General features: G+C 34.6%; 1 protein-coding gene across 4 annotated transcripts in view; it reads right to left on the minus strand.

Moving 5' to 3' along the window:
• Positions 1–6,521, minus strand: part of LOC131954214 (protocadherin Fat 4) — a 56,483-nt gene extending 49,962 nt beyond the window's left edge. The window contains exon 1 of one of the 4 annotated variants that reach the window (XM_059317771.1): positions 6,468–6,521. The gene's annotated coding sequence lies outside the window, so the exon portion shown is untranslated. Of the gene's footprint in view, positions 1–6,194; positions 6,398–6,467 lie in introns of those variants that run through there. The other 3 variants (XM_059317770.1, XM_059317772.1, XM_059317773.1) reach the window with 3 other exon arrangements.
• Between the last annotated feature and the right edge of the window lie 6,321 nt (positions 6,522–12,842).

Genomic DNA, 12,842 nt, shown 5'->3' on the forward strand with positions numbered 1-12,842 from the left:
ATTTGTTGTAAAGACACATACATTTGTATTTGTTGTAAAGACACATACATTTGTATTTGTTGTAAAGACACATACATTTGTATTTGTTGTAAGGACACATACATTTGTATTTGTTGTAAAGACACATACATTTGTATTTGTTGTAAGGACACATACATTTGTATTTGTTGTAAGGACACATACATTTGTACTAATAACTTAACACATTTTTACTGTCAAGTTGGCTTGTTGCCAGCTAGCTGATGCTAATTACTTAGACCTTCCTGGTATACCTACATTTTTCAGCCAACAGACACTAAATACTGTAATTTATTGTTATAAAAATGTATTAAATTATGTTGTGGTTGATTTTTCATTTTAAAAAATGTAAAAGTTTTAGTATCATTATGAGAATATCAACTGACAGTTAGGCCTATTTGTCATGAAAAGAAATAAACGTGCATGTATTTAAATACTGCTACAACAGCTCATGTTTGACCAGTCCGTTAATACATTTGACACTTGTGGCGGTGTATAATTCCACCTGCACCTGGAGATTTGGGCTCGGCTAACCAATGTTTTTATTTTTGTGTACTACCCTGCTAGCGCCTAGTGAGGCCATTTTGTTTTGTTGAAATAAGGGAAACAACTGATTTTAAAAAAACTACTTGTGACTGCAATAACATTACAACAGTAATGGACAAGGTAAAATGTGTGGAAGAATTTCACACCTCTCCTCTATGGGAGGCAACTCTGATGTAACTTCTGTTTTACTACAAATTATTCTCACATTTCTACGAGTCTGATTATTATTTTAGTTGACGGGTTGGAGTCTCGATACAAATATTTGTGTCAGTTTACGGGTTCCTGATTAAATTCCACGAAAAGGAAGAGATCTAGTCAGACAAAGATAACATTGTCCTATCATCCGATCCTTGCCACGCAACAGTTTTAGATATAAACTTGACACACGGAAAGCTACAAGAGCCATCAAATGACAAGTCAAGTAGTTGGTGCAGGCTACAAATGAACTTGATTGAATTAGAATCAGATAGTAAAAATAGTTAATCAAGTCCATGCTTTAATACAATCGAATGAATGTATAGTAATGTACTTAAATATCTTAACGTGTCGTAGATTAGCTGGACGCACTAGAGATAATAAGCATGAAAAGTCTATACATTTTTGTAATATGGCATGCGATAAAATTATAGCTACATTTGTAAAAATTAAAGCCGTTTGGGAAACATCGATTACACTCATTTTTGCTTTCTCGTATATACGAAGTATAGAGAAAGTATTGTAATCGTGCAAAATTAAACCGGGAGTGATCTCCCCTAAACTTTCTCGAATATTCTTATATAAAACAACAGGGGATGGAAACTCGGGCTATAGACATGATTTTTACAAGCTTTTATTTAACTCACTTCCTCTGTCGACAGTCTGTCGTCAGTCTAGACGGAAACGCAGGAGTGAAAATTCGGACAGTTCTACTTGACCGATACGATTCACAGTTGGCACGTGGGTCAAGACATGAAGACAATGCAATCTGAAACTAAATTTGACTTAATTGGATGCCTAATTAATTTTTTATTAATTAATTAAAATTTGGACCGAAACAATAGGCATGTCTATGCCGACCGCACCACACGCGTCATCACGTTCCATAGCTGCGCCATCAAGTTCAGTAGGCGCGCCATCACGTTCAATAGGCGCAATGGTTTTTAGTCATGTAACTCTATTGTGAATAAAACATGTAAAGTACTGAAAAAAAATTCATAAAAAACGTTTTAATAACAAGCTTTTATGTACTTATGCACTAAAAAGTAGAAAATAAACTATACACTACTATTTAAATTACTATAAAGAAAAGCGTGGGTCTTTTCTCAAATATTAGTAAAGGTATCCAATAGGTAGTAAAGTACTAAAGTGACCCACGCTTTTCTTTATAGTAATTTAAATAGTAGTGTATAGTTTATTTTCTACTTTTTAGTGCATAAGTACATAAAAGCTTGTTATTAAAACGTTTTTTATGAATTTTTTTACAAGCTTTTATTTAACTCACTTCCTCTGTCGTCAGTCGTCAGTCGTCAGTCTAGACGGAAACGCAGGAGTGAAAATTCGGACAGTTCTACTTGACCGATACGATTCACAGTTGGCACGTGGGTCAAGACATGAAGACAATGCAATCTGAAACTAAATTTGACTTAATTGGATGCCTAATTAATTTTTTATGAATTAATTAAAATTTGGACCGAATTAGTAGGCATGTCTAGCCAACCACACCACACGCGTCATCACCTTTAATAGCAGCGCCATCACGTAATGGCTGCGTTCAAAAACCATTGCGCGCCTACTGAACGTGATGTTCAGTAGGCGCGCAATGGTTTTTAGTCATGTAACTCTATTGTAAATAAAACATGTAAAGTACTGAAAAAAAAAATTCATAAAAAACGTTTTAATAACAAGCTTTTATGTAATGATGCACTAAAAAGTAGAAAATAAATTATAGACTACTATTTAAATAACTATAAAGAAAAGCGTGGGTGTCTTCCTTAACATTAGTAAAGGTATCCAATAGATACTAAAGTGACCCACGCTTTTCTTTATAGTTATTTAAATAGTAGTCTATAATTTATTTTCTACTTTTTAGTGCATCATTACATAAAAGCTTGTTATTAAAACGTTTTTTATGAATTTTTTTTTAATCAATTTTAAATACTTAAAGTTTTTAAAATAGAATAAAATCTTGTAGACAAAAGAAGTGCACACCAAGTGAACGCCAAATAAATAGTGCATAATAGTGCGCAATATTATTAGTACTTTAAAAATTTACATTAGTTTTTTTGAGAAATCGGAAGTAGCGTAAATTACTACTTTTGGTCAACGGAAATTACTCAAAATTTAACAGAAGGTAGAAAATTAGATCTTTTACTTACATGTGAAATTTCATTTATCTATCTAAAATAGTACTCAAGTTTTAGGCTTTTGAAAAATTCAAAGTAGGAAAAGTACCACTTCCGGTTATCGGAAATCGCTCAAAAGTTGATACGGATCTACGATTCTGATATAATACTTATATATGAAATTTCATCAACCTAGCTGTAACGGTACTCAAGTTATCGTGTTTACACACGGACAGACAGACAGACAGACAGACAGACAGACAGACACACAGACACACAGACATACGGACATACGGACATACGGACAAGATTGCAAAATTATGTTTTTCCGTATCAGTGAGGTGTAAAACGTCGAGATTTGTAAAAATCTCGATTTTTTTTTGCACGATTACAAGACTTTCTCTATACTTCGTATATACGAGAAAGTAAAAAAATCAATCGAGATTTTTACAAATCTCGACGTTTTACATCTCACTGATACGGAAAAACATAATTTTGCAATTTTGTCCGTATGTCTGTGTGTCTGTCTGTCTGTCTGTGTGTCTGTGTGTCTGTGTGTCTGTGTGTCTGTGTGTGTGTAAACACGATAACTTGAGTACCGTTACAGCTAGGTTGATGAAATTTCATATATAAGTATTTTATCAAAATCGTAGATCCGTATCAACTTTTGAGCGATTTCCGATAACCGGAAGTGGTACTTTTTCTCCTTTTTCAAAAGCCTATAACTTCTGTACTATTTCAGATAGATAAATGAAATTTCACATGTAAGTAAAAGATCTAATTCTCTACCGTCTGTCAAATTGTGAGTAATTTCCGTTGACCGGAAGTACTAATTTACTAATCATGTTTATATTCCAAGTTATATAAGAATATTCGAGAAAGTTTAGGGGAGATCACTCCCGGTTAATTATATTTTAGTATCGAATATAAGCCGTTGAAAAGTCGTTTAAAATTACTGTATCAACCGGAATAGCCAGGGAGAGAAAAACTATAAAAGTCAGAACAATTGTTTTCCATGATAAAAATACACAATAGGGATCTGTGGTGTATAGCGTAGTATTGTATTTATTATTTATTAATCACCATAACACCCTGACCAGTGTTTCTTCCAGACTTTTTTCTCCGGGGGTGGGGGCACTTGAAATCTTCGGGGGGGGGGGGGGGGGTGGACATTGTTAAAAGTATATATTTTCTATCGTTCGGGGAGGGGGGTAAACTTTCTTCGGGGGATCGGAGGCCGACCCCCCCCCCCCCCCCCCAAAAAAAAAAAGATCCCCGGAACAAACTCTGACCTAGCCTCCACTAATCCAAATTAAAAATAAAAGGGTTTGCTAAATTACTACAAATTTGGAACCATTTGGAACCAGCTTTTTAATTCTATTATCAGCGGTGTACAAGACATGGCGGATTCACTGTTTTAAGTTCCGGGTTGCGGCACACATCTCATACCACAAAGCTGATGTTGACGATAAAATATTTACTTCGCAGTTAAGTTAGATGAACAGTTGTTGTTTTAGAACATACATGCTAGAATAAATTTTCTACCGAATCAATAAACATCTGAAAGAAATGAGTCGGAAATTTTTTTAAAAATCATCCTTTATCGTTAGGTAATGCTATCTACATAATCTCTTTTAAAACGCTATTCTAGAGTTTCCCGTATTTTTAAAAGCTAAAGGAAATAGCGTCCAAATAAGTTAATAAATTATGTCAAAATTATGAAAAATACTTTTAGTAGGGCAAAGAACGATAAGATTACATAGTGGCACACATAAACAACTATGTCCATTTGTGTTTGTGATAGTACAAGCATACACACACATACACACACACAAGATGTTAACTTGTGTTTGTGACAGTCCAAATATACACACACATACACACACACAAGATGTTAACTTGTGTATATGATAGTCCAAATATACACACACACATACACACATACAAGATATTTACGTGTGTCTGTTATAGTGCATACATACACTGGTACACAAAGATACTAAAAGAAAATGTATTTTTTTTTCACACCAATGATATATTTACATGAGGTTTTTTTATAGTAATTCACAAGTAGACACTCACACAAACTCACACACATAAAAATAATATGCTTAATTTGATTCTTTTGTCCAAGTACACCACATCTTTATACACATGTCCACACTTACACGCATACACACATATATGAACTCACTCTTCCCAAAACACGCCACACAAACAAGGTCGATATGTGTGTTGTGGTTAGGTATGTCTGTAATCATGGCGTGTATGCTCTACTGTTTGATCAAGTTCCACATTTTAACTGCCGATCATCTTTATGATCTAATACTATGGCCAGATTCTATAACACTTCTAAACGAGACTGGACGTCTACGTCGCAATAGCTCGGTGATGTTGATCGAACCAATGTTCGGTCAATGAAAACAAGATCGATAAATTGAACCTGGACATACGTGTTAAAGGGATATGCGCTAGACAAAAACTCTGAAATTCTGATTTTTCGTCCTATTGTGTTTCTTGCATTTTTTGGATTCTTTTTCCATTTCTTAATACAGAAAATAAAAACTTAAATGAGAAAAAAAATGTTAAGTTTTTTTTTTTAAAAATGTACAATCCTAAAAATAAAAAAAAAAATTTCACGTTGACTACGGAATGTTTGCCATCCGCCTTATATTGTATTTGGCATCATTGGAAAGCTGGATGTCTCCAGTATTTATTAATTCCAGTTTCTGTCAAATCGGAAACCGTTCAACTTGCTTTATAAATCACACAGAAATATTTTTTTCTGTCCTAATTTTTGTTGGTTTTTACTGTTTTTCTCAGTTCGCATTCTTTTGACACTAAAAGCCTACTACTTTTTTTTATTTATAGTATATTTCCCACCATATTTTCTGTATTCATTCTTAATCTAATAATAAAACTTTTTTCGAGATGGAATTTCAATGGCTTTCAGTTTTTAAAAGTTACTGCAAAAAGTATGCAAATTTTTCAAATTTTCGCATACTATTTATAGTGCTTTTTTCGGATCTTGTAATGTAGAATACAGACCAGTAGCTCTAACAAAATATTGTCGAGTAAAAGTTTTAAAGTGTACTGAAATATAAACATTGTGAATGTGATTGCTTTAAATGTATAAATAAAAAAGCCTTAGTGTTTTTAAAAGTGCCGAAAAATTAAAAATTGTGGATGTTTTTGCTGTTAATGGCACGTTTTTAAATGACTTTAGATTCTAATTCGTAAAAAAAATAGAAGAAAAAACTGTGCAAAAGAGGGACAGCAAATAGGCTGCACATTAATAACAAAACTTACGTTGTCTGAATATCTTAATCCATCTAGAATTCACAAAATGAAAAAAATGTACAAATCTAACTCTGTCCAAAATACTCTAGTATAGTCTCAGTACGACAATCAACAAGTCAGTCAGACATTAAAGCTTATTGTGTTCTCAAAGATAAAACGTTTTACATGCGGCGATAAGGTAGGTTGACCGGGTAAATCTCAGCCCCTTTTTGTGGCCTGCCTATGTCTGATTGAATTGTGTAATGCCATGTCATGTCAAAAAGTAATTCTGTACAAACTTACACTTGCTACATGCTAGTGACAGCACTGTATACCAGCTGAACTTTATTGTTTTACACTCAACTGAAACTATGGAAAGATATCGGGGTAAAAAGGAAGTTTTGTTGATTGGTTAGTGGGTCACACGTCCATTGATTAGGTGCTGGTAATGTGTGCAGATCTTGGGTCGACATTGTCCAGGTGGCTTTATATATCGTCCCTTCAAACAGTTCACAAATACAGATCATAGACTCGACTTTACTGGGGGGGGGGGGGGGGGGGGTAAATAAAAAAACATCTTTTTGTAAAACCTTATGAGCTGCACTCATTTTGATTTGAAATTGACATTCGTGGAATATCTTTCCAAAACTTACGGCGATGTTAGGACACGATATGGCACGGTCTAATCTTTAAATCTTTATTGCCTAGTGGTGTAATGATGTGTGTGTTGATGTTGGTGTGGGTGTGCGTGTGTGTGTTATCATAATTGGAGGTGTTGTGGGGGTGGCTCACATCAAGGGCGAGCACTGTTAAAAAATATATAAAACACACACACACACACATGGACACTCACACATGCAAACGCTTTGGTTATCTATATTTATTGTGGTTTTTTCAAACAATAACTAGAGAACATTCGCCATGAACAGACAACGGTTAGGTCCAACAACAATTTAATAAAACAATGCTTTATCTTCGAGCGCCTAATGCCGACGTTATCAAGGCGTCTGTGATATGGGCTAACAAGCTGTGTTTTTCCCCTTATCTCACCCGCCAAACTTCAACGAGTGGCAAGTTGGTTTTTTTTTTAGCTGTAGCTGGGTTGTTGTTTAACACACACTGGCCAGCTAGTTGTCGATGTTGTCTCTTTCTGGCCAAATACTGGACGTTATTCGTTAGCAAAACACTAGAAGATATAAGTTGGCCAAACATTGGACGGTATAAGTAGGCTAAACACTGGACAGTAAAAGTTGGCCAAACACTATACAAATATTAGAATGTATACGTTATACGTAGCTTTATATCACATTGTATTAAAAAAACAATCTTCAGAATTACATGAATTTATCTCAAACTAGAGAACCTGTCGCGCGACGCTACGATCTCAGAAGACATACCAATATGAAAACAAAAGCAGAAACAGCCAAACACTTTCAGCACCTTAAATAATTTAATTAAAATCCGGTTTTTACTCATATATTCTTATTGATTTTTGACCGACAATATAATCTCCTATTCGTTGCTAATTATTCTTTTCATATTATCGAATTGCAAGATCAGTCAATTTTAAAAATTTCTAAAAGGGTTGGAACCTAATAGAAATAATAAAAAATGTTGCGTTAAATCTATAGCCAAAACAGTATAATGCGTTACATTAAAGGCGGTAAACTTTTCAATCAACACCTCAAGTAAGGAAGAGCGCACACGAGCTTTTATATAGTAGGATTATAAAGTAGCATATTCTAAGTGTTTCCTAGAAAAGCTACAAGTTTTGTCATAAAATCCTCTAACCAGATTCATCTACAAGTGCTATCCTAGCCCTTGCTGTATTGTACGAAAGTTTAAGGAACACCAATCCCGCTTTCTTTAGTTTAAAAGTTGTAACTCGAAACACTCATCATTTGAGAATGGTATAAAATATTTGATCAACTTTCAAGTCGAACTAATGTCAAAGATTTCAAATAACATGTTATCATTCAAGTATGGCATACGTTAATTTGTTTTTAACGCGATACCGCAATGATTTTATATGAACCCTGGATAACATGTATGATAGCGTGATACAGTAATGATTTTATTTGAACCTTGGATAACATGTATGATAGCGTGATACAGTAATGATTTTATTTTAACCCTGGATAACATGACGATAGCGCGATACAGCAATGATTTTTTTTAACCCTGGATAACATGTATGATAGCGCGATACAGCAATGATTTTATTTGAACCCTGGATAACATGTATGATAGCGCGATATAGCAATGATTTTATTTGAACCCTGGTTAACATGCATGATTAACGTTTTTAAATGTTCCCAGGTACGTGTTGTGTTGACAAGTGACGTCATCAAGAGGAGTGTTGTAGATCATATATAACACCAGCAGTATAAAATCTCGACAGGAGCAAGCGTTAGGTTTATCTTTCAATTGTTTTATCGTGGTCGCTTTATCAATGAGAACAGACGACAGACCCCCGCCCTTAGCAAATATTTCCTGTATTCGTCATTTTTTTTTAAAAAAAAAGCTACTCTTTGCATTTCTTTGTTTTTAAATTCAGTTTTTACAGACTATGATTTATTTTATTTTTGATTAATCGAAAACCCAAATGTAAACCAAAAGCTTAAATCTCGAACATTCGCGAACACTCTTAAACCGGATCCATAGAAATATTTTCAGACGACGGAGAGAGAAATGGCCAGGTAGTGGTCCCATCTGTAGTGTGTTTGGGAGTTATACCAAGACACTCCGTAATATGAACGGTGTCAACAAATAATAATAAAATCAACAATGGAAGCTTTGTTTGTATAGGAATTTAGCTACCTTACTGTATGTCACTTTTTGAAAAAATCTACCAAACATGGCGGACATGACGACAAACGGTTACAACATACCGTTGGGTTTCAAGATGGCGGCTACACTCATCAGCTTGCAATTTTATTCATTTTTAAATTTTAAAGGATAAAATTGTTCTACCCACCCCCTGCCTAAAATATGTGGTGACATATCTACAAGCCTATTAGACCTTGTACCCTACAGTAGCCGTGTGTTAAAGTAAAGTTACCCTTTCGAGTATGACGGTCCATGGGGCGATGGAAGTAGAGTTCACCTGGTTTGTGATCTCTGCATTTGAAAGGATAGTGTGGTCAGCACTACTCCCAGCCGTCTTTACTTCCCTTACAGCTGAGTCGACTCTTACAGACTCAAGCCTGGGATCCGAACTCGAGACTTTTGGGCAAAAAGTCGTACGCACTACCATTCGACCACATCGCAGTGAGTTTGAGCTGACAAAACATCAGACAATAATTTGAAGCCAATTCTGTTTGTAGGCGATTTTCTTTTAATAGTAGAGATTATGTTCGTAATGACTAAACGTAGGCCATTGACTAGAATTTTGCTATTGTGGGGACCAAGCAAGAAAAATAATACCTGTGAGATTTTGTCGATATGCCATCAATACACGCCATTGAACAGATGATATATATAAACACTTTCAAAATTGTACAACAAACATGCGAATACATACCACAGATGGTAAATGAATAATACCATCGCACAGATGGTAAAAGAATATTAACATCCCACATCTGACCTGTGAATACTTACTCGATGGACACCATCCCAGCTCCTCATAATGAAACACTCACTCAGAATGTCGCGTGCTTCAAGGCGTACCTCCTTGGTTTAATTACACCTTGACATCAATTATTTAATCACACACGTCAGTAGGTTCTGGTACTCGACTCACAGAGTGAGTGAGTCACACAAGGCGTCAGGGAGTTTTGACTCGACTCACGGAGTGAACAAGTAAAAGATTTTAACTTTACGACTCACACTTTAGATCACCAGACACAAATGTATTTAGTCATTTCTGTTTTAGTTAGAAAAATAATATCAGCGTTACATTATTTCAAAACGGGTAAAACATATCCCAAAAATGTATTCGCACAGACGCAATTCTGATTAAAATATGTAAATACCACAGGCGCAGTTCTGATTAAAATAAATAATTCGTGGGACGGGACAACGCCCTAATCAACGCTCGCCTATATCGCACTTATTGATTTCTGCTGATCGGTGCACACTCGCATCCAAGCTTTTTTCAAATCAATAACCCAATCGTTCTAATCAAATATCAGAGCCATGAGACTCAGGTTCCAGAAGTGACCTTTCATGCCTCAATCGATGGCAGTTGGTCGATACATCACGTGCTGGACTTAGGCATGCTGCGATTTATTGCCGTGTTCTGATATTTTTAATTGATAACTCTTGTATCTTCTAGCTCATTCTAACCTCCCCTTAAACTAAAGCCTGCACGGAATTCGAGGTTTATTTTGTAGAAGTCGGGAGACGATTGGCTGTGAGTTGACGTGTTCCGTATTGCTCAACCAAGCTTGTCTTAAAAGTTACTGTTGGTCAATTTTGGACTCCGCATCAACAGCTCTAGTAACACCAGCAGTATTTGAACCTGACACGATAGGTTGTGGGTCACGTGATCTACTGAGTACTTCATGCCAAAGTGAAGGCAACAAGTTTTTAGCTGATCAGTTCATTTCCTCATTCAGTTTGAGTGTTGTAAGATGTGTTTAGTTTGAGTGTTGTAAGATGTGTTTAGTTTGAGTGTTGTAAGATGTGTTTAGTTTGAGTGTTGTAAGATGTGTTTAGTTTGCGTGTTGTAAGATGTGTTTAGTTTGCGTGTTGTAAGATGTGTTTAGTTTGAGTGTTGTAAGATGTGTTTAGTTTGAGTGTTGTAAGATGTGTTTAGTTTGAGTGTTGTAAGATGTGTTTAGTTTGCGTGTTGTAAGATGTGTTTAGTTTGCGTGTTGTAAGATGTGTTTAGTTTGAGTGTTGTAAGATGTGTTTAGTTTGAGTGTTGTAAGATGTGTTTAGTTTGAGTGTTGTAAGATGTGTTTAGTTTGCGTGTTGTAAGATGTGTTTAGTTTGAGTGTTGTAAGATGTGTTTGGTTTGAGTGTTGTAAGATGTATTTAGTTTGAGTGTTGTAAGATGTGTTTAGGTTGAGTGTTGTAAGATGTGTTTAGTTTGAGTGTTGTAAACTGTGTTTAGTTTGAGTGTTGTAAGATGTGTTTAGTTTGAGTGTTGTAAGATGTTTTTAGTTTGAGTGTTGTAAGATGTGTTTAGTTTAAGTGTTGTAAGATGTGCTTAGTTTGAGTGTTGTAAGATGTGTTTAGTTTAAGTGTTGTAAACTGTGTTTAGTTTGAGTGTTGTAAACTGTGTTTAGTTTGAGTGTTGTAAACTGTGTTTAGTTTGAGTGTTGTAAGATGTGTTTAGTTTAAGTGTTGTAAGATGTGTTTAGTTTGAATGTTGTAAACTGTGTTTAGTTTGAGTGTTGTAAACGGTGTTTTATTTAAGTGTTGTAAGATGTGTTTAGTTTGAGTGTTGTAAGATGTGTTTAGTTTGAGTGTTGTAAACTGTGTTTAGTTTAAGTGTTGTAAGATGTGTTTAGTTTGAGTGTTATAAGATGTGTTTAGTTTGAGTGTTGTAAACTGTGTTTAGTTTGAGTGTTGTAAGATGTGTTTAGTTTGAGTGTTGTAAGATGTGTTTAGTTTGAGTGTTGTAAGATGTGTTTAGTTTGAGTGTTGTAAGATGTGTTTAGTTTAAGTGTTGTAAGATGTGTTTAGTTTAAGTGTTGTAAACTGTGTTTAGTTTAAGTGTTGTAAGATGTGTTTAGTTTAAGTGTTGTAAGATGTGTTTAGTTTAAGTGTTGTAAACTGTGTTTAGTTTAAGTGTTGTAAGATGTGTTTAGTTTGAGTGTTGTAAACTGTGTTTAGTTTGAGTGTTGTAAGATGTGTTTAGTTTGAGTGTTGTAAGATGTGTTTAGTTTGAGTGTTGTAAGATGTGTTTAGTTTGAGTGTTGTAAGATGTGTTTAGTTTGAGTGTTGAAAGATGTGTTTAGTTTAAGTGTTGTAAGATGTGTTTAGTTTAAGTGTTGTAAACTGTGTTTAGTTTAAGTGTTGTAAGATGTGTTTAGGTTAAGGGTTGTAAGATGTGTTTAGTTTAAGTGTTGTAAACTGTGTTTAGTTTAAGTGTTGTAAGATGTGTTTAGTTTAAGTGTTGTAAGATGTGTTTAGTTTAAGTGTTGTAAACTGTGTTTAGTTTGAGTGTTGTAAGATGTGTTTAGTTTGAGTGTTGTAAGATGTGTTTAGTTTGAGTGTTGTAAACTGTGTTTAGTTTGAGTGTTGTAAGATGTGTTTAGTTTGAGTGTTGTAAGATATGTTTAGTTTGAGTGTTGTAAGATGTGTTTAGTTTGAGTGTTGTAAGATGTGTTTAGTTTAAGTGTTGTAAGATGTGTTTAGTTTAAGTGTTGTAAACTGTGTTTAGTTTAAGTGTTGTAAGATGTGTTTAGTTTAAGTGTTGTAAGATGTGTTTAGTTTAAGTGTTGTAAACTGTGTTTAGTTTAAGTGTTGTAAGATGTGTTTAGTTTGAGTGTTGTAAGCTGTGTTTAGTTTAAGTGTTGTAAGATGTGTTTAGTTTGAGTGTTGTAAGCTGTGTTTAGTTTAAGTGTTGTAAGATGTGTTTAGTTTGAGTGTTGTAAACTGTGTTTAGTTTGAGTGTTGTAAGATGTGTTTAGTTTAAGTGTTGTAAGATGTGTTTAGTTTAAGTGTTGTAAACTGTGTTTAGTTTAAGTGTTGTAAGATGTGTTTAGTTTAAGTGTTGTAAGA

Source organism: Physella acuta, unplaced genomic scaffold (assembly GCF_028476545.2).
Source record: "Physella acuta isolate Inbredline_101_S28 unplaced genomic scaffold, ASM2847654v3 ptg000979l, whole genome shotgun sequence".
Classification (NCBI taxonomy): Eukaryota; Metazoa; Mollusca; class Gastropoda; family Physidae; genus Physella; species Physella acuta.